The following is a 24,243-nucleotide window of genomic DNA, read 5'->3' on the forward strand; positions in this document are numbered from 1 at the left end:
CCGACCCCCACCAGACCGCCGCCGCCCCCAAATCTCTCTCTCGCTCCCGGCGGCGGCTGCGGGAAAACGGCGGATCCACCGGCGGAAGGCGAGCAGAGAAGCCACAGGGAGAAGGCAAGAAGGTGCGTGCGCATCATTCCCCTTCCCGCCCCTCCTCCATGGTTCCCTAGAATGGTCGACGATCTACTCCTACTGATCCCGTGGAACCCTCATGCTTGAATCGTCTGAAATCTCGTTCCTAGGGTTTGGAAGAAGGCAATCCACGAGTCCGCCCGCAGAAGGCTAGCCGCGAGTCCACCTACAGAAGGCTAGCAGCAAACCCACTGGAAGAAGGCCAACCGAAGGTGCGTTCCTCTCTGATATGCTTCATCTCCTGTAAAATGTAATATTTGCTGCCTTGTTGTGCGATGACCGTGCATGCTACTATGTTCTTTTGTGTAGATAGCTGATGTGACTTAAATTTGTTGCATAGCACTGTTATCTGCATTTATCCTGATTACCACAATAAATTAGTTGGAGCCTACATGTCTGAATCTGCATAATAATCCCCTTTACCCCATAAACACACTTTTGGATCTGTTTGAACCTATGCGAAGTAGCTGGAGCTGCCGTACTATTGTCTTTTATTTCTCCAATGTCATTTAGTATGTGTGCTTTACTGTTACTTGTTGGCTCCATCTTGCAAGTTCACTGAAATTGTTGTAGTCTAAAAAATAGTTAACTGAAACTGCTGTAGTCGGAAACTGTCAGGAGTTGGTAATTCTCGGCAACTGTTGTGGTCTTGTAGATAAGTGTGAAAGATGATTACACACAACCTTCGTATGGAAAGCATTGATTTCATACTATTCTCATCGATTCAGATAATGCAGTACTATATGATGAGTGACGAATAACCTGAATTGTGATGCTTGTGCGTTGACGTGGTGCAGGAGGAGTTTCAGTTGGCGCTTTTCAAGACCAGTAAGAAGGAGAGTTTGTTTGTTGATCGAGTAAGTCCACATATAGTGCTGCTCCTACTCCTCTGGTATACATGTTCTGCTCCTACTCCTCTGGTATTCGAAAATCTCTATATGCTAGTACAAATGTGCGAGGGAACACTATAGTGCTATTTTTGTAAGTGAACTGGTAATGTGAGTGAGCTACGAAGTACACGTGCACAGTTTATTCTATTGCTTTACTTTAGTAGTGGAAGTAGTACTACTTTATGTGACCAAATATTAAGCTTAATAGGTTAATAAAAAGGATGGCAACTTCATTCTTTTCCAAACTAATACTGTATAATTCTCTGTGCCTGGTTCTGCATTGTATACTCCACTAAAGATACTAACACCCTAGTTGCATATACTAGCCTTCTAACACACTAGTTGAAACATAATCTTTGTGAACTACTACTTTCCTACTACTGCTGTGACTGTTCCACAATTGTATCTTGAATCATCAGCCCCCTGTGCCATTTTGATCTTCTAGACATGATTTGCGACATCTAGAATTATGTTAGCTTTGTTCTATAGGACTGTAACTACAAGACCAAAGTTTCTTGCTCACCTATGGAATAAAAGAAAGTAGAAAAGGGGCTATAAAGTTCCTGTGCTTTTCTTTGAACATGCAAGTATTATTATTTTTTCTTTCTGTTAACTGTCCATTTGGGGGCAAACTGTGACCCCAAACTGTCGATTTCCCTTGGTATATGTTGTGTTCAGCTTTGGCAGAAGTTCAGAACTGTTATGCAGTGTTGGGTGTTAGTCTGATATGACTCTAGAAGTGTTAGTTTTCCTTGGTATATGTTGTGTTCAGTTTTGGCAGGAGCTCAGAACTGTTAGGCTTGTAAAGATGATCACATGTTTTACGTGTTTGTAAAGAACTCTTAGGCTTGTAAATATGATCATATGTTGTGTTCAGTTTTACTATTTGGTAGGAGTTAAGAACTATTATTGGACATGTTTTACGTGTTGATCCATCAATTGATCACATTGAAAAAGACTTGTAAAGATGATGGTCATCTTTTACAGAAAACAATTTCTGTAAACACGTCAGTAACTTTGCTAATTCGCTGGGTTTTGTCTCCGACCATCGTGTCGTGATGATTTTGCAGGTACCCCGAGAGGCCCTTGAGTTTGCCGGCATGTCGATTAACTTCCGTTCCGGCAAATTCGGTTACTCCGACACCAAAGGTCATGCTGAAATTTTCCGTGAATTTTAGCATGACTTTGCTAAAAATAGGACATATGGGGTACTTGCGACTAATGCATGGGCCGGGGTATCTTAGTACTTAATTAAGTAGGATCAACTGCCCCTTTATTCTTGCTGCATTAAACCGTAGGTGGCAATAGAGCCAGGTGATTAGGCCCAACTTAGAATCATCCTTCCCTTTTCTTGATAGGGTATATTATTAGAAGATACCCATATATATCAGTCAACCTAGGGTGCCTCGGCACCGATAAACCCTAAATGATGAAAACTTAACTTAGCATTTAGGGTGCCTCAGCGTCGACAAACCCTAAATTTTAAAACCTTTGCTTTTAGGGTGCCTCGGTGTCGATAAAAACCTAAATGATGAAAGCTTAGGCTTTTAGGGTGCCTCGGCATCGACAAACCCTAAATGATAAAAGCTTAGCTTTTAGGATGCCTCGATGTCGACAAACCCTAAATGATGAGACCATGATCTTGTTCCTTGACAATAACCAACTTTTTGACCAAACTTTTTTCCTATTTAGAGCGAAACATGGCCCAAAACGATGAGGCCGGCGGTTCGGGCGGCAAGGCATTCTGGGAGCTGTCCCAAGAGATGGAGGAAGAACCTCACCGCTATGAGGACGTCGCGGAAGACACTGATCCTGACTACACAACCCCTAGTGGTGTCGGGGATGACACCACTGATGGTGCCACCGAGGATGCCACCACTGATCATGGCAGCGCACGCACAGATGGCAGCTAACCGAAGAGGTAACAGAAGGACCGGCGCCCGAACGTGCTCGACACCGTCAAGGAGGAATTTACTGAAGTGAACTCCGACGGGGATCCAACGGCGCCCAAAGAATTAGTCAAGGGGTACTCGGTTCACCTCGGGTGCATTCTCCGGAGCACCGTCTCGATCAACACCGAGAACCTAAGGCATAAGGACCGAGGGAATTTGCGCAACCTCCTCTACACGAAGCTGCACGAACGATACAAGTTCCCCGCTGACTTTGCAAACACACGCCTCTCAGGGAATAAAGTGAACAGTGCCACCCTCATGAAGATGAGCACAACCCTGACTACTTGGAGAAGCGCGGTGAAGAGGATGATTAACAAAGGTGATAGTTATGAGAAGATCAAGGCGAAAAATCCTTCGATCAGCGAAGATGACTACAAGGAGTTCAAGATCAAGTGCGAGAGCGGCGCATTCGAGGAATCAAGTCAGTGGGGGAAAGAGATGCGGGACTTGAACTTAGGGGTCCACAAACTCGGTCCCGGCGGTTACAGAGTGGCGGAACCTATATGGGACAAGGAGGACGCAGAGCGTGCCGAGCAAGGCCTACCGCACCGCTTCGAGAAATACCGTGACAAGCAGACCAGGAACTATGTCAGGGCCCGGTACAAGGAGGACCCGGTAACTAAGGAGCTTACCACGGATCCGAAGACCAAGGCACTTGAGCGTGTTCTGGTAAGGAATACACCCCCGCGTAATTAGCTCCATATGGTTGTATTCTAATTAATGAAGCCAAATTTCTAAATGGTTCACATTCCTTCCGCAGGAGACTGAAAGCAGTAGCGCGGGGTCGTCTCAGAGCTCCCCTTGGGACAGCACTCTAAATAGGGCGTTGAACATAATGAAAAACAAGGATAAGCTCAGTAAGCCGTCGTCAGCTGGTCGTGTGGCCGGCAAAGGCTTGTCCACAAAATGGTTGTCATACTATAACGCTGGTGGGCGAAAGGAGAAAAAGACCAGCTCGGAAAGCCAGTCGCGCGAGGTTCAAGAACTCAAGGCACAAGTGGCGCGGATTCCGGAGATTGTCCAAGAGCAAGTGCAACAACAACTGGGAACGACGCTCACCGCCATTGTGCCTACCTTGATTCGGGGGCTGCAGACATGGATTGCGGGCGGCCAACAGGGGCCGCCCCGGTTCCCAGTTTCACGGCCAGCAACTCGCACAATGCGCAGGCGGCGCCATTGGTGTCTCCGGCGGAGGCGGTATTGGTGTCTCCGGCGCCGGCACGGGCATTGGAGCTTAATGCACCCGGGTGTACGCCGGCCGGCACCTCGGCAGCAAGCGGCCCCTCCGTCACTTGCACACCCGCCGTTGGCGGTGCCTCGACATTAGCCGAGCTCGACGCCATCACGGTAACTAAGCCTCTCGGCCGATGACTTCATCTCCTTGCCTTTGACTGGGCATCCCTGACGCCCTACATGTTTTCGCAGGGTGCCGCCGACGTTCCATGCACTCTCCTGCACTTCGTGGGCGGCGAGTTGATCGATGTCGCCAAGGGCAGAATCGTTCAACCGGGCAACCCCATGTTCCACGGTAATCCGATGCCACCCACCGTGTATAGGGTTGAACTGGTTCGGGTGCTGCCAGGCTGCGACGAGTTGTTACCTCCGATTCGACCCGCTGGGGCCGACGAAGATGATGTGATGACCGTCAGCGCCTGCGTAAGCTGGCCCCTGCTTTGGCCGAAGAGCCAGATTCGTTTGGGGGCGGGGGACACCACCCCACAGACAACACCGCCAGTCGTGCCGGCGCCAAGCCATGGCAAGACCGCCGCAACGCTACCGGACATGCCGGACATCCCTATGGCACAGGATCCGGACATGCATATGGCACAGGATCCGGACGACGACAACGACGACGGTACATTTACCAACGTCGATAAGTACTTTGCCGAACATGGGTACGGTGACGAATTCTTCGGGCCTCCTTCTCAAGAACCCAACCCTGAAAAAGACGACCGCGATCTAGCTGGTACCGCGGAGAAATCCAATTGCAACAGGAGTCGTCTGGCGTTCAGTTCTCAGGAGACGCCTCCAGCTGCCACCTTCACCGAGCCTCAGATAGCCGAGGTGCGGAATATTATCAGCCCCAACACACTCAAGAAGGCGGTCTCTAAGCAGAACTCGATCCCATTGCAGCAGATGAGGAAGAAGGGACGGAAACGAAAGAATGACAAGGGCGGTGCGAGCCAGCCGGCACCGAGTACGATCCGTGCTCAGGACGGGCCACCTTCACCTAAGGATATGTCGAGGAGGGTGCATGTGGCGGGAAGGCTGATGCTACCGACTAATCTGCTCAATGCTGCAACCGGTGCTATGCGGAGTCTGCATGATAGTGTTCTTTCTTTGGAGAAGCGGCGTCTCTCTGAGAATGATGTGGCATACCCGGTTTTCATGGCCAAGGTGCCAGAGGGCAAGGGCTTTGTGGATAGCGCCATCGGGGGTACGATCGTCCTGTGGTTTGATGACATCTTCACTATGTTTAACCTTCGTCCGTTGCACTACACCTTCGTTCGGCTATTTTCGCTGAGTATGGAGATGCGGATCATTAGAGACAAGACCCCGGACATCGTGATAGTCAACCCCTTCTACATGCGTGCCAAGATCTTGGGCAGCGCTGGGGACCGGCAAGTCGCGAGTTCATACCTAGAAGGCGTCATTCTGGCAAACCCAGATAAGGATAACTTCCTCATGCCTTACTTTCCCGAGTAAGTCATCCCCTCACCGCCCCGTAACATATGATTTTTTAGATTTCGATCGTTCTTTTTTTTTCTAACATTCCGTGTTTTGTGCAGTGACACACATTGCACACTCATCCTCTTAAGCCCGAAATATTCCATGGCCACGTATTTCGACCCGGACCGTCAGTCGAGGAAAGACTACACAAATATCAAAAAAGTTCTTGATGATGTTCTCCCCGGCTACGCTAGATCTGGAGGCACCTTCAGCAGGCCAGTTCGTAGGTACGGCAAGCACATGTTCACCCACAATACGACGTTCCCCTGCGTCAAGCAGCCGCCTGGAGGTCAGAAGGATGCCTACTACGCCCTCCATCACATGCGGGCGATCGTACGGGACCATAATCACCTTCTGCTACCAAATAATCTCAAAGATTGGGCCGCACGCTTGTCAGCAATGCAGGACGCGGACATCAGACAAGAATTCTTTCGCATCCAGTCGGAGTTTGCAGAAATCATCCATCAAGATGTCCTTCGTACCTCGGGGCAGTTCTATCTCAGATATCAACCGTCCAACAGTGAGATAGAAACAACGCTACAAATGCAGGCTGACAACGCCCGCGATTTCATGACCATCACGAAAGACGGCGGCTTCATCCACGCTCCGGTCCCTGAGTCGAGTCGAAAGTAGTGATGCTATGTAGTTCTGAAATGTCGATTGGCTCATGTTGTAATATTAAACATTAATGAACTTGTATGTCTCTTTGGTTTGGATAGTCGTTCAACTTATATGTAATCGATGCTATTTATTAGTAGGACCATGAATCGTGCTATTAATGTGTTGCTTTTCTCTTCCGATCCTTTTGTTGCATACTTATATATTGCTTATGTATTGTCTGTGAATTGCTACTAACGTTTTCTTTGGCTAGTGCATAGAGATGCCATCGTATGTCGTGTACAAGGGTAAGGTTCCCGGAGTCTACCACGACTGGGAGGAGTGTCGGAGACAGGTTCACCGTTTCAGCGGTAACAGTTACAAAGGGTACACCACTAGGGCGGAGGCGGAAGCTAGATACGCGCGCTATCTAGCAAGAGAGAGGAGGGAGCGGAGGAGGAACCGGATGAAGACCAGTTTCATCGCGATGATGCTAATCGTGATGACCGCAGCTCTCTTCTATGTGATGGTAGTTTAGATGATCGATATCGACTTGTAATGTGAAGACAAACTCGCTACTCGCGGTCGCAAGACTTGTAATGTTCTAACTTTGTTCGGTCTTTTGAATTCGGAGACTAATATGATGAATTGTATTCGGAGACTAATCTTCCATTGTATTCGATAAATCTGCTGTTTATATGTTGTGTTGTCTATATTCTGTGCAGTAATATGTTTTGTAACCTGTGCAAATATCAGAAAAGAAAAAAATCCCTAATATTCATACTAGTGGCGCACCACCCAGCACTTTAGTGGCGCACTGCAAAATGCACACTAGTGGCGCATCATCAACAAGTGCGCCATTAGTAAGCCAGAGCACATGGTTAAATATGGCCCCCTGGGAGGCATACTAATGGTGTTGGAAATATGCCCTAGAGGCAATAATAAAATGGTTATTATTGTATTTCCTTGTTCATGATAATTGTCTGTTGTTCATGCTATAATTGTATTAACTGGAAACCGTAATACATGTGTGAATACATAGACCACAACATGTCCCTAGTGAGCCTCTAGTTGACTAGCTCGTTGATCAACAGATAGTCATGGTTTCCTGACTATGGACATTGGATGTCATTGATAACGGGATCACATCATTAGGAGAATGATGTGATGGACAAGACCCAATCCTAAGCATAGCACAAGATCGTGTAGTTCGTTTGCTAGAGCTTTTCCAAATGTCAAGTATCATTTCCTTAGACCATGAGATTGTGCAACTCCCGGATACCATAGGAGTGCTTTGGGTGTGCCAAACGTCACAACGTAACTGGGTGGCTATAAAGGTGCACTACGGGTATCTCCGAAAGTGTCTGTTGGGTTGGCACGAATCGAGACTGGGATTTGTCACTCCGTATGACGGAGAGGTATCTCTGGGCCCACTCGGTAATGCATCATCATAATGAGCTCAATGTGACCAAGTGTTTGGTCACGGGATCATGCATTACGGTACGAGTAAAGTGACTTGCCGGTAACGAGATTGAACAAGGTATTGGGATACCGACGATCGAATCTCGGGCAAGTAACGTACCGATTGACAAAGGGAATTGTATACGGGATTGATTGAATCCTCGACATCGTGGTTCATCCGATGAGATCATCGTGGAACATGTGGGAGCCAACATGGGTATCCAGATCCCGCTGTTGGTTATTGACCGGAGAGTCGTCTCGGTCATGTCTGCATGTCTCCCGAACCCGTAGGGTCTACACACTTAAGGTTCGGTGACGCTAGGGTTGTAGAGATATTAGTATGCGGTTAACCGAAAGTTGTTCGGAGTCCCGGATGAGATCCCGGACGTCACGAGGAGTTCCGGAATGGTCCGGAGGTAAAGATTTATATATGGGAAGTCCTATTTTGGCCACCGGAAAATGTTCGGGATTTTTCGGTATTGTACCGGGAAGGTTCTAGAAGGTTCCGAAGTGGGGCCCACCTGCATGGGGGGACCCACATGAACGTGGGTAGTGGGGGCAAGGCCCCACACCCCTGGTCAAGGCGCACCAAGATCCCACCTTAGAAGGAATAAGATCATATCCCGAAGGGATAAGATCAAGATCCCTAAAAAAGGGGGATAACAATCGGTGGGGAAGGGAAATGATGGGATTTCTTTCCCCCACCTTTGCCAACGCCCCAATGGACTTGGAGGGCAAGAAACCAGCCCCCTCCACCCCTATATATAGTGGGGAGGCGCATGGGAGCAGCACCCCAAGCCCTGGCGCCTCCCTCCCTCCCGTGACACCTCTTCCTCCCCGCTTGCGCTTGGCGAAGCCCTGCCGGGATCCCGCTACTTCCACCACCACGCCGTCGTGCTGCTGGATCTCCATCAACCTCTCCTCCCCCCTTGCTGGATCAAGAAGGAGGAGACGTCGCTGCTCCGTACGTGTGTTGAACGCGGAGGTGCCGTCCGTTCGGCGCTAGGATCATCGGTGATTTGGATCACGACGAGTACGACTCCATCAACCCCGTTCTCTTGAACGCTTCCGCTCGCGATCTACAAGGGTATGTAGATGCACTCCTCCCCTCTCGTTGCTAGCATCTCCTAGATTGATCTTGGTGACACGTAGGAAAATTTTGAATTTCTGCTACGTTCCCCAACAGTGGCATCATGAGCCAGGTCTATGCGTAGATTCTATGCACGAGTAGAACACAAAGTAGTTGTGGGCGATGATTTGTTCAATTTGCTTACCGTTACTAGTCTTATCTTGATTCGGCGGCATTGTGGGATGAAGCGGCCCGGACCGACCTTACACGTACTCTTACGTGAGACAGGTTCCACCGACTGACATGCACTTGATGCATAAGGTGGCTAGCGGGTGTCTGTCTCTCCCACTTTAGTCGGATCGGATTCGATGAAGAGGGTCCTTATGAAGGGTAAATAGCAATTGTCATATCACCGTTGTGGCTTTTGCGTAGGTAAGAAACGTTCTTGCTAGAAACCCATAGCAGCCACGTAAAACATGCAACAACAATTAGAGGACGTCTAACTTGTTTTTGCAGGGTATGCTATGTGATGTGATATGGCCAAAAGGATGTGATGAATTATATATGTGATGTATGAGATTGATCATGTTCTTGTAATAGGAATCACGACTTGCATGTCGATGAGTATGACAACCGGCAGGAGCCATAGGAGTTGTCTTAATTTATTGTATGACCTGCGTGTCAATGAAAACGCCATGTAATTACTTTACTTTATTGCTAACCGTTAGCCATAGTAGTAGAAGTAATAGTTGGCGAGACAACTTCATGAAGACACGATGATGGAGATCATGGTGTCATGCCGGTGACGAAGGTGATCATGCCGCGCCTCGAAGATGGAGATCAAAGGCGCAAGATGATATTGGCCATATCATGTCACTTTATGATTTGCATGTGATGTTTGTCATGTTTACATCTTATTTGCTTAGAACGACGGTAGCATAAATAAGATGATCCCTCACTAAAATTTCAAGAGACGTGTTCCCCCTAACTGTGCACCGTTGCGAAGGTTCGTTGTTTCGAAGCACCACGTGATGATCGGGTGTGATAGATTCTAACGTTCGCATACAACGGGTGTAAGCCAGATTTACACATGCGAAACACTTAGGTTGACTTGACGAGCCTAGCATGTACAGACATGGCCTCGGAACACAAGAGACCGAAAGGTCGAACATGAGTCGTATAGTAGATACGATCAACATGGAGATGTTCACCGATGATGACTAGTCCGTCTCACGTGATGATCGGACACGGCCTAGTTGACTCGGATCATGTATCACTTAGATGACTAGAGGGATGTCTATCTGAGTGGGAGTTCATTAAATAATTAGATGAACTTAATTATCATGAACATAGTCAAAAGGTCTTTGCAAATTATGTCGTAGCTTACGCTTTAGTTCTACTGTTTAAGATATGTTCCTAGAGAAAATTTAGTTGAAAGTTGATAGTAGAAATTATGCGGACTGGGTCCGTAAACTGAGGATTATCCTCATTGCTGCGCAGAAGGCTTATGTCCTTAATGCACCGCTCGGTGTGCTGAACCTCGAGCGTCGTCTGTGGATGTTGCGAACATCTGACATACACGTTTTGATGACTACGTGATAGTTCAGTGCGTAATGCTAACGGTTTAGAATTGAGGCGCCAAAGACGTTTTTGAAACGTCGCAGAACATATGAGATGTTCCAAAGACTGAAATTGGGATTTCAGACTAGTGCCCACGTCAAGAGGTATGAGACCTCTGACAAGTTTCTTAAGCCTGCAAACTAAGGGAGAAAAGCTCAATCGTTGAGCATGTGCTCAGATTGTCTGAGTACTACAATCGCTTGAATCGAGTGGGGGTTAATCTTCCAGATGAGATAGTGATGGTTCTCCATAGTCACTGACATCAAGCTATTAGAGCTTCGTGATGAACTATAACATATCAGGGATAGACATGATGATCCTTGAGCAACTCGCGATGTTTGACACCGCGAAAGTAGAAATCAAGTAGGAGCATCAATTGTTGATGGTTAGTAAAACCACTAGTTTCAAGAAGGGCAAGGGAAAGAAGGGATACTTCATGAAACGGCAAATCAGTTGCTGCTCTAGTGAAGAAACCCAAGGTTGAACCCAAACCCGAAACTAAGTGCTTCTGTAATGAGGGGAACGGTCACTGAAGCAGAACTACCCTAGATACTTGGTAGATGAGAAGGTAGGCAAGGTCGACAGAAGTATATTGGATATACATTATATTAATGTGTACTTTACTAGTACTCCTAGTAGCACCAGGGTATTAGATACCGGTTCGGTTGCTAAGTGTTGGTAACTCGAAATAAAAGGCTACGGAATAAACGGAGACTAGCTAAAGGTGAGATGACGATATGTGTTGGAAGTGTTTCCAAGGTTGATGTGATCAAGCATCGCATGCTCCCTCTACCATCGAGATTGGTGTTAAACCTAAATAATTGTTATTTGGTGTTTGCGTTGAGCATAGACATGATTGGATTATGTTTATCGCAATACGGTTATTCATTTAAGGAGAATAATGGTTACTCTGTCTATTTGAATAATACCTTCAATGGTCTTGCACCTAAAATGAATGGTTTATTGAATCTCGATCGTAGTGATACACATGTTCATGCCAAAAGATATAAGATAATAATGATAGTACCACATACTTGTGGCACTGCCACTTGAGTCATATTGGTATAAAACGCATGAAGAAGCTCCATGTTGATGGATCTTTGGACTCACTCGTTTTTGAAAAGATTGAGACATGCGAACCATGTCTATTAGTATATATGCATGAAGAAAGTCCATACAGATGGATCGTTTGGACTCACTTGATTTTGAATCACTTGAGACATGCAAATCATACCACATGGGCAAGATGACTGAAAGGCCTCGTTTTCAGTAAGATGGAACAAGAAAGCAACTTGTTGGAAGTAATACATTTTGATGTGTGCAGTCCAATGAGTGCTGAGGCATGCAGTGGATATCGTTATGTTCTTGCTTCACAGATGATTTGAGTAGATGCTAAGAATATTTACTTGATGAAACACAAGTCTGAATTATTGAAAGGTTCAAGTAATTTCAGAGTGAAGTTGAAGATCGTCGTGACAAGAGGATAAAATGTCTATGATATGATCATAGAGATGAATATCTGAGTTACGAGTTTGGCACACAATTAAGACATTGTGGAAATTGTTTCACAACTAATACCGCCTGGAACACCATAGTGTGATGGTGTGTCCGCACATCATAACTGCACCCTATTGGATATGGTGCATACCATGATGTCTCTTATCGAATTACACTATCGTTTATGGGTTAGGCATTAGAGACAACCGCATTCACTTTAAATAGGGCACCACGCAATTCCGTTGAGACGACACCGTATGAACTATGGTTTAGAGAAACCTAAGCTGTCGTTTCTTAAAAGTTTGGGGCTGCGACGCTTATGTGAAAAAGTTTCAGGCTGATAAGCTCGAACCCAAAGCGGATAAATGCATCTTCATAGAATACCCAAAACAGTTGGGTATACCTCCTATTTCAGATCTGGAAGCAAAAGTGATTGTTTCTAGAAACGGGTCCTTTCTCGAGGAAAAGTTTCTCTCGAAAGAATTGAGTGGGAGGATGGTGGAGACTTGAACCGTCACTTCAACTAATGTGTAGCAGGGCACAGGAAGTTGTTCCTGTGGCACCTACACCAATTGAAGTGGAAGCTTATGATAGTGATCATGAAACTTCAGATCAAGTCACTACCAAACCTCATAGGACGACAAGGATGCGTACTACTTCAGAGTGGTACGTAATCCTGTCTTGGAAGTCATGTTGTTGGACAACGATGAACCTATGAGCTGTGGAGAAGCGATGGTGGGCCCGGATTCCGATGAATGGCTCGAGGCCATAAAATCCGAGAGAGGATCCATGTATAAAAACAAAGTGTAGACTTTGAAGAACTACTTGATGGTCGTAAGGCTGTTGGGTGCAGATGGATTTTAAAAGGAAGACGGACAATGATGGTAAATGTCACCATTAAGAAAGCTCGACTTGTCGTTAAGATGTTTTCCGACAAGTTCAAGGAGTTGACTACGACGAGGCTTTCTCACTCGTAGCGATGCTAAGAGTCTGTTGGAATTATATTAGCATTTACTGCATTATTTATGAAATCTTGCAGATAGGATGTCAAAACATTGTTTCCTCGACGATTTTCTTGAGGAAAGGTTGTATGTGATACAACCAGAAGGTTTTGTCAATCCTGAAATATGCTAACAAGTATGCAAAGCTCCAGCAATCCTTCTAAGGACTGGAGTAAGCATCTCGGAGTTGGAATGTACGCTTTGATGAGATGATCAAAGATTTTGGGTTTATACAAAGTTTAAGAGAAACTTGTATTTCCAAAGAAGTGAGTGGGAGCACTATAGAATTTTTGATGAGTATATGTTGTTAACATATTGTTGATCAGAAATGATGTAGAATTTCTGGAAAGCATCCAGGGTTATTTGAAAGGTGTTTTTCAATGGAAAACCTGGATTAAGCTACTTGAACATTGAGCATCAAGATCTATAAGGATAGATCAAAAACGCTTAATAGTACTTTCAAATGAATACATACCGTGACAGGATTTTGAAGGAGTTCAAAATAGATCAGCAAAGAAGGAGTTCTTGGCTGTGTTACAAGGTGTGAGTATTGAGTAAGACTCAAGACCTGACCACGGCAGAAGAGAGAGAAAGGACGAAGGTCGTCCCCTATGCTTTAGACGTAGGCTCTACAGTATGCTATGCAGTGTACCGCACCTGAAGTGTACCTTGCCATGAGTCAGTCAAGGGGTACAAGAGTGATCCAGGAATGGATCACATGACAGCGGTCGAACTTATCCTTAGTATCTAGTGGACTAAGGAATTTTCTCGATTATGGAGGTGGTAAAAGAGTTCGTCGTAAGGGGTTACGTCGATGCAAACTTTGACACTAATCCGGATGACTCTGAGTAGTAAACCGGATTCGTATAGTAGAGCAGTTATTTGGAATAGTTCCAAGTGGCGCGTGGTAGCTACATCTACAAGATGACATAGAGATTTGTAAAGCACACACGGATCTGAATGTTGCAGACCCGTTGACTAAAACCTCTCTCGTAAGCATAACATGATCAAACCCTAGAACTCATTGAGTGTTAATCACATGGTGATGTGGACTAGATTATTGACTCTAGTAAACTCTTGGGTATTAGTCACATGGCGATGTGAACTTTGAGTGTTAATCACATGGCGATGTGAACTAGATTATTGACTCTAGTGCAAGTGGGAGACTGTTGGAAATATGCCCTAGAGGCAATAATAAAATGGTTATTATTGTATTTCCTTGTTCATGATAATTGTCTGTTGTTCATGCTATAATTGTATTAACTGGAAACCGTAATACATGTGTGAATACATAGACCACAACATGTCCCTAGTGAGCCTCTAGTTGACTAGCTCGTTGATCAACAGATAGTCATGGTTTCCTGACTATGGACATTGGATGTCATTGATAACGGGATCACATCATTAGGAGAATGATGTGATGGACAAGACCCAATCCTAAGCATAGCACAAGATCGTGTAGTTCGTTTGCTAGAGCTTTTCCAAATGTCAAGTATCATTTCCTTAGACCATGAGATTGTGCAACTCCCGGATACCATAGGAGTGCTTTGGGTGTGCCAAACGTCACAACGTAACTGGGTGGCTATAAAGGTGCACTACGGGTATCTCCGAAAGTGTCTGTTGGGTTGGCACGAATCGAGACTGGGATTTGTCACTCCGTATGACGGAGAGGTATCTCTGGGCCCACTCGGTAATGCATCATCATAATGAGCTCAATGTGACCAAGTGTTTGGTCACGGGATCATGCATTACGGTACGAGTAAAGTGACTTGCCGGTAACGAGATTGAACAAGGTATTGGGATACCGACGATCGAATCTCGGGCAAGTAACGTACCGATTGACAAAGGGAATTGTATACGGGATTGATTGAATCCTCGACATCGTGGTTCATCCGATGAGATCATCGTGGAACATGTGGGAGCCAACATGGGTATCCAGATCCCGCTGTTGGTTATTGACCGGAGAGTCGTCTCGGTCATGTCTGCATGTCTCCCGAACCCGTAGGGTCTACACACTTAAGGTTCGGTGACGCTAGGGTTGTAGAGATATTAGTATGCGGTTAACCGAAAGTTGTTCGGAGTCCCGGATGAGATCCCGGACGTCACGAGGAGTTCCGGAATGGTCCGGAGGTAAAGATTTATATATGGGAAGTCCTATTTTGGCCACCGGAAAATGTTCGGGATTTTTCGGTATTGTACCGGGAAGGTTCTAGAAGGTTCCGAAGTGGGGCCCACCTGCATGGGGGGACCCACATGAACGTGGGTAGTGGGGGCAAGGCCCCACACCCCTGGTCAAGGCGCACCAAGATCCCACCTTAGAAGGAATAAGATCATATCCCGAAGGGATAAGATCAAGATCCCTAAAAAAGGGGGATAACAATCGGTGGGGAAGGGAAATGATGGGATTTCTTTCCCCCACCTTTGCCAACGCCCCAATGGACTTGGAGGGCAAGAAACCAGCCCCCTCCACCCCTATATATAGTGGGGAGGCGCATGGGAGCAGCACCCCAAGCCCTGGCGCCTCCCTCCCTCCCGTGACACCTCTTCCTCCCCGCTTGCGCTTGGCGAAGCCCTGCCGGGATCCCGCTACTTCCACCACCACGCCGTCGTGCTGCTGGATCTCCATCAACCTCTCCTCCCCCCTTGCTGGATCAAGAAGGAGGAGACGTCGCTGCTCCGTACGTGTGTTGAACGCGGAGGTGCCGTCCGTTCGGCGCTAGGATCATCGGTGATTTGGATCACGACGAGTACGACTCCATCAACCCCGTTCTCTTGAACGCTTCCGCTCGCGATCTACAAGGGTATGTAGATGCACTCCTCCCCTCTCGTTGCTAGCATCTCCTAGATTGATCTTGGTGACACGTAGGAAAATTTTGAATTTCTGCTACGTTCCCCAACAAATGGCGCACCGTATGATATACTAATGGCGCACTCCCTGGTGCGCCATTAGTATCTGGTATACTAATGGCGCACCTGTGGTGCGCCATTAGTAAAAAATTCTAATGGCGTGATGCTAGTGGCGCACCTGTAGTGCGCCATTAGTAGGCAAAGCAGGTGCGCCACTAGCAGGCCTTTTCCTAGTTGTGAGCTAGGAATATGAAACTTGTATTATGTCTTTTCGAGCAACTATCTGGGCTCAAAATCAACTTCAATAAAAGCAAATTGTTCTGCTCTGGGAGAGCCAAAGAGGAACAAGATGACTATAGAAATTTGTTCGGCTGTGAAATAGGATCCCTACCTTTTAGCTATCTAGGGATCCCAATTCATCATAGACGTTTAACGAACAAATGATGGAAATGTATAGAAGATCGATTTGAAAAGAAACTGAGCTGCTGGAAGGGCAAGCTAATGTCTTCCGGAGGACGATTGGTTTTGATAAATTCGGTTTTGACGAGCCTATTGATGTTCCTTCTATCTTTCTTTGAAGTACCGATAGGGGTATGAAAAAGACTTGACTTCTATAGATCCCAATTCTTTTGGTAAAGTGATGAGGCCAAGAAGAAGTACACATTGGCTAGATGGGATATCATTTGTAGACCAAAAGACCAGGGCATGTTATGGATCGAAAATTTAGAAGTCAAGAATAGATCTGCTTAGCAAATGGCTATACAGACTATCTATTGAGACCGAGGGTATGGGTACAAATCTTGCGGAATAAGTACCTACACTCTAAGACTTTGGCCCAGGTCACCGCTAGGCCAACGGACTCACCCTTTTGGAAGGGGTTAATGAGGACAAATTAACTTTCTTCCAACGAGTGAAGTTCCTAGTTGGTAATGGTATCACTACTAGATTCTGGGAGGATACCTGGCTAGGGGAGACGCCTTTGGCTTTGCAATATCCCTCCTTATATAATATTGTGCAATGCAAGGAGGATTATGTTGCCACAGTATTAAACTCGATACCGCTTAATATCCAATTTAGGAGATCCCTAGTAGGGGAACATTGGAATGCTTGGTTTCACCTGGTCCGTAGGTTGATGGATGTTCACCTATCAGATCAGGCGGATACAATTCAGTAGAAGTTAACCACGAATGGAATCTTCTCAGTGAAATCCATGTATTCTGACCTAATTGATTCCGGGCCATTGTCGAGGTCTTTGCACATTTGGAAGACTAAAGTTCCGCGTCGAATTAAAATCTTGATGTGGTTCGTCCACAAAGAAGTCATTTTAACCAAAGATAGTTTGGTGAAAAGGAATTGGGTTGGTAACTACAGGTGTTGTTTCTGTGATCAAAATAAAACGATTAAACACCTCTTTCTCGAATGTCCTCTTGCAAAATTATTATGGCGATCAATTCATATAGCTTTTAATGTTCATCCTCCAAGGAGCATAAACACGCTATTTGGGACGTGGCTTAATGGAGTGGGCATACACATAGCTAGACATATTCGGATAGGAATATGTGCACTTTTCTGGGCTATATGGAACACTAGGAATGATATGATTTTTAATGGGACAAAATTCACTAATTTTTTGCGGGTTATCTACAGAGCTACAACTTGGATCCGTATGTGGTCCTTACTCACTCATGCGGACTTTTGAAAGCTTTTGGTTATTGGGTGCAACCGTTGGGAGACGTTAGCACGGGCTATTTTCAGCCGATTTCGGTGGCGAGCTAATAATAAGCTAGGTGTGTAGGCATCGTACCTTGTTTTTTATCGCCGGATGTGGCACTTTTCAGTTCTATATCGCCGGATGTGGCGCTTTTCAGACTTATTTTCTTTCGACTACTGCTCAGTGTATGAGTTTCTTTGGACCATAAGACTTTGTTACATTTTTATTTAACAATATGGCTGCATGCATCGATTGATGCCAAGGCCGGGAGTCATCCTCCTTTTCAGAAAAAAAAAACTCCTTTGTTGGTAGAAGTCAGTACCACTTGTTTTCCTTCTCTTCCTCCTGGGACGAGCTCGCATGTGAACTGGTAGAAAGACATTCGACATGTATCTTCGATGAGCTCTTTTATGGTACCCCGCGTCAAATATTAGCCATCCATTCTTGAAATCTAATGGTGACGATCGATCTGTACTGCTCCAATTTGCCAATAGAATCGCGAGCGGTATAGCTTGCACCGCTTCTCTCCCGTCCTCCAGTATACAAATCGCGAGGGCATTTTGGGAGTAAAAAGTTTCAGCCCGCCCGTCTCGCCCTCTAGGGACTGGTCCGCCGTGACAAGGCCGGCTGGGCCAGCAAGGTGCAGCACCTTCGAACCGACTTTTACGCCTTCCGGACATCCGATGCCTCCCGGCGCATGCTGCTCGCCAACGACGGCGGCCGGCCATGCCAGGCAGGCGAGACCATGGCGGCTGGCTGCGGGCTGCCCCGGCCTGCCCTCTCGGATCACGCTGTCCGCGGACAGTGGCGAGGCGACCCGAGGCTGCGGGACTGCTTGTGTGCGGGAGGCGGGAGCGGACGAGCAGCTACTGCGGGGCTGCTTGCGTGCGGGAGGCGGGAGCGAACGAGCAGCTACTGCGGTGCTGCGGGGCTGCTTGCGTGCGGGAGGCGGGAGCGAACGAGCAGCTACTGCGGTGCTGCGGGGCATGCACGACGGCTGTTGCTGCGAGCATGGAGCGTGAACGGGCGCGCGCGTGGCTGGGTGTGTGCATGCGAGACGAGCTCGAGCGACTCGTCCATGGTGGACAAGGTGCCGGCTTCAGCGAGACGACGCTACTGTATATGAAAACGACGGGAACGAATAAGACGAGCTCGAGGGGGAGGTCGTGGTCGAGGACGACGGCTCGGGGGGCACCTCCGTCCAGCAACCGGAGCAGGAGGTCGAAGGAGACTGTGGAGGAGTCGTGGGACATGGCGGCGGAGCTTGCCGTCTTGGTTTCCCATCGCCAATATCCGCTGATCGACGACGTCGCTAAGGTTCCCATGACAGAAAATCTATGTCTATCCTACCCTCAGGAAATCAGCGGTCAGATTTTAATATACCGCTTCCTCCCCTGTTAGCGGTATAGGGTACCGTAAAAACTCTCATCTTCGATTACTCTCTGGAGGGGAAATAGCACCATGACACATTTTGTCTCCAACGAGAAGGTCATCAGCACAAGTTCAAACTAATGAAGCCATCACCAACTCGACGCGGAGTTTCTGCTTCCGAGCTTAAATGCTCCTTGATGAATAGTAAACTCAAAACAATTACTATTTTTAAACTCCTTTTTTGGTAAACTTCGACAAATATTTTGTGGGCTTGCACAAACTTATCTAGAAATCGCATTCGTGGAAGCCGTGGCCAAAAGACAAAATCGATGCTCCAAAAATGTTATTTTTGAAAGCATTTTGTGGTGCTGGTATTTTTATTTTCTTTTGCCATGACTTCCACTAATGTCATCTCGTGCTAAAAAAATTCAAGCACACAAAACAGTTGAGGTTTGCCATAAAAGAATTCAGGATTTCTTGAATTTGTTTTCATATTTTGTTGGATTTACTGTTCATCCCGAGCTCAAATGAGCTCGGGAGCAGAAGAGGACTTTCGTCAACCGGTTTTCATACAATGGTTTTCATCAGATAAGGGACAAGCCTGAAACAAGAGTAAAATTACAGGCATGAAGCTCACGGGCGCCAACTACTACAACCTCAAACGAGCATAGTAGAGCAGACCAAGTGCAACCACCAATAGAGAAACCATCGAGATCAAGCCGAAAGAGGAACTCATTGCAGAGGAGGATCAATGCAAGTAGAAGTTGCCGAGGAATCACTGAACAAGGAGGAATGAAATCACAACCACAGGAGAAAGCACCGGATCCGGCGCCCAGCCAGCCGAGCTGCGGTTAGAGCAGAGACCGCTATCTCTCCTTGCCGTTGCAAAAGGAGGGACCACAATCTCCCCTCGCTCTAGCGCCAGGATAAACAAAAGGAAAGATGGTCCATGTTGAACCAAATCCTATGTGGCGGACGCAGGAACACTGACCGGACACACTCAGATGCATCAAATACTCATCCCATATATGAGGCCAATATGAGGAGTGCCGAACAGCTCGGACATTGAAGGAGACTTTGAGGGGTCCAGTTTTCCCCCCGATAAAAGACGTTTTTATTATCTCAAAATATAGCATCAAGCGGATACAAAGCATTATGAGTAACACCCGGCCTCTGTATAACTAAGATGCACACAACCAATCACCTAAAGTATGATAAAAAGAAAGAAAAAACCGACAAATCAACGACAGTAGAGTCATTTAGGAGTCCGGTTGAATCAACTTTTTTCTTCTCTCTTCTATCCGGTAAGTAGTCCTGCGTCTATTCGGTCAATTTGTGAAGTCCGGCGGTACACGCTCTAAATAGCATCTGAAATGGTGTCGACGGGGCGAGGCGACAGCTGTTGCAGTGTCCTACGTTGAGACGGATGAATTCTGACATGAAGCATGAGTGAGAGAAGCACATGTCCAGTCGTTGGATCTGGCAGACGCAATCATCTACACTGGTCCAGAGACAGAAAAACAAAGAGAGGCATCTTTTGCTGGTACGAGTAATGGCGACGCGGACCACGAGACCGGATGCAGCAGAAGATAATTGTATGCCTCAATGAAAAGTAATCTGACGATTATAGTAAATCTTTTTTTTTACAAGGAAAGGCGCCCATGGCGCCAAATTTCATTCAGCTCAATAACAGTATACAGCGTGGAGTATAAAGCCCTGAAGGTTGAGGCTAGAAAGAAGAGATATTACAGGGCATGACATGTTTCTATGAGCCGAACCAAAGCAACTGAAGACAGGTCCCGACGCTCGAGTGAGAACCTGATGAGCAACATTATGAGCAATCCCATTGATCTCCCTAGATATGTGGTACACCTGCGCATGAAGATCCTTTGTTGTTATGAAGAAATCAAAAAGAGAAGTTCTGATAGTCCACGGAACAGAGTCATCTCTAGTACTTCTGGTCGCAGCCGCCTTCGCCAGAGATAGGTAGTCGGTAAGAAAAGTTGGCACCTTCAAAATACAAGTCACTTTGGCTGCAACCAAAAGAGCAAGAGCCTCAGCTTGAACAGGAGATTGCGTGATCAGAGCAGAAGCTTGAATCTGCACTTGAACATCCTTTTGATCCTGCAAAAAGTTTAGGAAAACTCCAATTCCTGTAGCTCTCGTGCCCTGCACTAAATCAGGAATTTTTGAACATTTGTAAGAGGCGCCACAGTAAATTTTTGCTCCTGTGACAAGTAAATCAGTCCTAAGAGTGTAACCCTGAAGTGGCATCACATTTGTAATCCTTTGAGTGTGATTTTGATCATTAACCTGAGCAGAATCAGAAGAGTTTACCAGGAAAATATTTTGATCAAGCAAGGCAGCAGCGGCAGTGTGAACTTGGTGAGGAAGAGATGATAGTAAATCTGGATAGATGCATCAAGCCAACTACTCCAAACTTGCCGTAACGCGGTGACAGCTTGCTTATGAATACATACTTGCTCTAAGATGTGTTGATACCTAGCGCACTCAAAATTGATATCCAGCACCTGCTTTTTCCGGTGTATGGTAATTGGATTGCGATTTTCTCTGGATTTAATCTCAATGACTGCTAGGATTTCTCTTGATCACACTGCGGGGCTATCTAACCCCATCAATCATATGTCGACAGCAACCAACACCACGTTACTGAATGAAAATGTGGGTTCACATTAAATGACAGCTCATGATGATAGTGTGTTAAAACATAGGGTTCATGACAGAGAAAATTCAATTCGGTGCCCAGTCTTATCTACAACTGGTGAACAGTAAAATCGGAAGAAAAAACAAAAATATTCAAATAAATCCAATTTTTGTGGTATAAGATGCTCAAATACATGATGTTCGTGCAAAATTTCAGCTTGTTTGAACATTCGAGGAGATCTTGGCAAAGAAGACAAAATCCGGTATAAACGTGTTGTTTTTAAAAGATTCTAAGAGCATCTACAGCCGGACTTAGCAAATCCGACCCCTCAAACGCCCGCGGACGCGCCCAGGCACGTCCGCGGACAATGACCGATCACCCCTCAAGAAACACATTCCACATCCGGATACCTTAAAACCATATTATTACATGCAACGTGAAACCTAATCTACGCGGACCTCATCCGGTTCCGCTCAAGGCCCCGCCGTCTCCCATGCCCTACTCTTCCTCATTGGAGACCGAAACAGGGAACGGTACCGGTGGAAGTCAGATCGATGATGGATCCGTCCCGGGACGAGCCGCCGACGTCCACCACGATGCGGTTGCTGCGCCCGGACTGATGCGCCATACGGGGCGCCGGAGAATGCGACTCCGCCTCGCCAATGTCCGCCGCCGCGAGGTCTGCCGCCGCCTCCCGCGCCCGGTGCCTTGCACGGCGGGCACGCCGTGCCATGGCCTCGTCGGACGAGGCCCATGGTGCGTCCCGATGCTCGGCACGGCACCGGAGGGATTGCGCGTCCGCCAGCGTGTTCAGACGCCAGATGGACCGCACGGCCTACGGCGAGGCAGCTATGGCCGGCCTAGCGCCAGATCCATGCCCTATTTGGACGGATGCAATGGATTCCCGAAGGATGGAGTCCGAGCGCAGCCGTCGACGGGCCTCTTCCTGGGCACGTCGGAGCGCAAGCCGGACGGCCATTTCCTCCTCGGGGCCGCGCGGGATGAGCTCGGTGTCGACGGATCTGGAGGTGAAGGACTCGAATGCGCTTCCCGCCATGCCGAAGAAGGCTGGAAGGAGCCGGAGACGAGGTTGGGTTGCGGAGGGGGAGTGGAGGGGAGGGGAATGAAGTGGCTAGGGTTTGGTCCAGCGAGCGGATGGGGAATAATTTATGTGTGTGGGGGGGGGGGGGGGGAAGGGGCAGCGTGGGCCTGGTCCGACGTGGCGGGCACGCCCGGACGCCCCCATATCTGCCCCATATTTGGGCCGAATACGAGGGGTGCCGGTCAGTCCGGTCATTTGAGGGGCTGTTTGGGTCAAAAAATCGTGACCGGATAGTGACCGGGCGGCCTGCCCGAGCGTATGAGGCTGGTTTGAGGGGTCCGGTTGTAGATGCTCTAAGGCACCTAAAATTTGTCTTTTTTCCCACGGGATTTTCGAATGTCCAAATGGCCTGGAATTCTACACGAACATCACGTACTTGAGCATCTTACACCATTTTTTAATTTCTGCTTTTTTTTAATGTTCACACGTGGATGTAGATTAGTCCGGGTGCACTCGTTAGAGCATCTCCAGCCGTGCCCTCAACAAGGCCCCCAGGTGACTTTTCAGTCACCGGCGCCGAAAAATCGGCCCAATCGCACCCCCAAGGGCCCATTTTTCGCCGTCTCGGGCCGAAATTGGCGCCGGCGGACCCAACCCAAACCCGGCGCACTGGGGGGCGCTCTGGGGTGCCGGGCGAATCGTTTTTGGTGCGAAAGAGCCGCGGGCCCTCCTTGCCAGTGACTCGTCCCTCTTCTCGCCGCTTCGTCGTCCTCATCGCCTCGTTTCCGAGGACATGCCTGTCAGCCGGCGCACCCGCAGCTCCGGCGTCCGCATCGGCGACTCCACCCCCGCCTCTGGCCGCCTCGTCCTCGTCGCGCCCAAGCCGGAGCCGGCCTCCCCGCGGAGTACGAGGAGATAGCCCGGCGCGGCTTCTCCGACGAGGACGCCCTACAGTGGGCGCGGGACGACTACCTCCGCGACGAGATGGTCCGGCAGCGCCGGGCCCTGGAGGAGATAGCCGCCCGCAAACGTGGGCGCGAGGACGAGCACGGCGTCGTGATCCTCGACAGCGACAACGACGAGGACGCCCCCGGACCGTCCAACCCGCCGCGCCAACCGGGGGAGGGTTGCAGCAGGGACGGCGGCCGCGGCGGAGGCGGCGACGACGACGACGGCGGCGGCGACTACACACGGTTCTACAGCCTCCTCGGCATGTAGAACTGCAAGGGCGGCGGGCGGCGAGGAGCGGCAAGGGAGACGGCGAGGAGCAGCCTAGTAGCGTTTTTTCCTTTTTTGTAAAATAATTTAAATATGAACTAACTCGCCGAAGTTTGGTTGAATTTGCGCAGTGTTTGTGCCGGAATTTAAATTTTCAAAAAAACGTGGACGCCGCGACTAGGGGGCATCACGCCCTTAACACGCGGGTGAGCGCCGGTGCGTCCCCGGGGAGCGATTTTTAGCGCTTCCTGGGGTCAACGGCCGGAGATGCTCTTATGACCCGTTCACCAAAGTGACTATCCGTATTGCGGGGTCCTAAGATGTATCCCGAGGTGAAGCAGAGAAAAAATGGCAAGAGCAGCACGTGTCCTGTCGTTGGATCTCGCGGGCGCAACCGTACGCACTGGCCACAAACATAAAGCAAAGAGCTGCTTTCGCCG

At 47.9% G+C, this 24,243-nt stretch overlaps 1 pseudogene; it reads left to right on the forward strand.

The window, feature by feature from the left end:
• Nucleotides 1–3,809: 3,809 nt before the first annotated feature.
• LOC123142690 (uncharacterized) lies at nucleotides 3,810–18,529 on the forward strand (annotated as a pseudogene).
• Nucleotides 18,530–24,243: the final 5,714 nt, after the last annotated feature.

This window comes from Triticum aestivum, chromosome 6D, assembly GCF_018294505.1.
Source record: "Triticum aestivum cultivar Chinese Spring chromosome 6D, IWGSC CS RefSeq v2.1, whole genome shotgun sequence".
Taxonomy (NCBI): domain Eukaryota; kingdom Viridiplantae; phylum Streptophyta; class Magnoliopsida; order Poales; family Poaceae; genus Triticum; species Triticum aestivum.